Here is a 1768-nt window from a genome sequence, read left to right on the forward strand (position 1 = left end):
ACATCGTGTAATTGAGCAAGGAGTGAGTATGTACCAAGTCTTCCATAAGAAATCCGTGCGATGGCGCTAACATGCAAAACGGCTATTTCCACGGCGTGCGCAAGCTTATTGCTTCCGACATGCAGTATCCATAAAAACATCTAAAGGAATTTATATCTTTGTTCTTCGGTGGGGAATATCCTTTGTAGCAATTGCTACGAACGGGTGGATGTCTGACTTTCCCTTTATTCATTACTTCTCTCCACCTTGCGGGTTTCCGCAGAACTACTACGTCAAACTCTTGCCTTTGCTTCGTGTTGTCGACAAATTCGACTTCGCCCTGCCATCTGCTAGCCGCCTGGTTAGCTCAGATGGTAGAGCGGCTGCCCCGGAAAGGCGGTGGTCCCGGGTTCGAGTCCCGGACCAGGACGAATTTTTCTTCAACTATGAGGCTTTTCTTTCGAGGAACCCGTATGGGTTTCCTTTGTAGCAATTGCTACGAACGGGTGGATGTCTGACTTTCCCTTTATTCATCCGTAACCTGTACAATCTCAAGGGCCAACATCGAAGACCTTCAGGTGTAAGAATTGATTTGAAGGCGGACTTGGGATCGAGATGCCTTAACCACAGTTCAACTCGATCTCTATAAAATGAACGCTTGATACAAGGAAACCTCATGCGCGTTGTGCAATGTATATTTAAGCTTTGAAAAAGTGACGCCGAGCTATAGCAACGTATGCTCCATCTCTTCTTACAACAAGCGCCACAAGTGGATAGATTACTTTAAAGTTATCTTTATAACAAACCGCGCAACGTCAGCATTGTGCGCTTTGGGAGAAAATAGCCACGTACGGCTCGTTGAAACGAATATGTAGGCTGGTGAGGCACTATGTAAATTCTGTAAGCTTACGCGCTGATTTCAAATTGTCCTGCATATAACCGCCTGACAGTCGTTTAAACATGACAGTGCATTGAATAATTCTAGACGAATTCATCAATTTTTCAGACGATGAGATTCCCACCATCCTAGCAATAAATCTTCAAATTTTCGGAACCGCGCTTTCCACCTCCCCGAAGGAGTTTCAACTTTCATAAAAGTAATTACGAAATCTGTCTGCAATATTTTTATCGCAACTACAAGCTCTGGCTTTAGATATTTTGCACAGGTGGAGACACTACTTAAAAACTTTAGGCCCCTAGGCAAATATTGGTTATAGACTGTCATCTGTAGGGAGCCGCGACGGGAGCGTTTTAGTGTAAGTGTATATCAAAGGGGTTCGTAACAATAAATGACAAAAAATGAAATGAGGCGTTGTCGTGCTTTCAGAAGTCCAGCTTCATCGCGAACATTTACACTTTCTCAGCGTACACTGGCGACCGAAATTGTCACAGCCAACAACCGGGCCACTTTTCCCTCCCTCTGATATAACCTTCTCCATTGTGTACCCCATTCTTATGCACACCTTTTTCGCTTAATTCACCTGATTCCCTATGTGCCCACTCACAAATGCTGTAGTTAGAGAACCCGTCATGTTCACATCATTACCCTCGCTCCCTTCTTTCCCATTGTATTAATTTTTTTTTTGCTCCTTTACGAACGTAAAAATGTGGCATTTCCGTTTTGTGTTGACTGATTTGCATATATCACGCGCTAAAATCACTGACACTGTAGGCAGTGCGTCTCATGCACAAGCATTTTTTGCTAGTAAGCTTCAGTCTCTGGCAGAGAGCGGGGTTACTAGAAAAGGAGGACGCCCGGGCTCTGTTTCAAATTCCAGCCGTTCTGGCT

The 1768-nt window shown here is 44.3% G+C and overlaps 1 non-coding gene across 1 annotated transcript; it reads left to right on the top strand.

The window, feature by feature from the left end:
* The first annotated feature begins 335 nt into the window (after positions 1 to 335).
* On the top strand, positions 336 to 410 carry TRNAS-GGA (transfer RNA serine (anticodon GGA)). The gene has a single exon. It is a non-coding gene; the product is annotated as a tRNA-Ser (tRNA).
* Positions 411 to 1768: the final 1358 nt, after the last annotated feature.

The sequence above is a fragment of the Dermacentor andersoni genome, chromosome 11 (assembly GCF_023375885.2).
Source record: "Dermacentor andersoni chromosome 11, qqDerAnde1_hic_scaffold, whole genome shotgun sequence".
NCBI classification, from domain to species: domain Eukaryota; kingdom Metazoa; phylum Arthropoda; class Arachnida; order Ixodida; family Ixodidae; genus Dermacentor; species Dermacentor andersoni.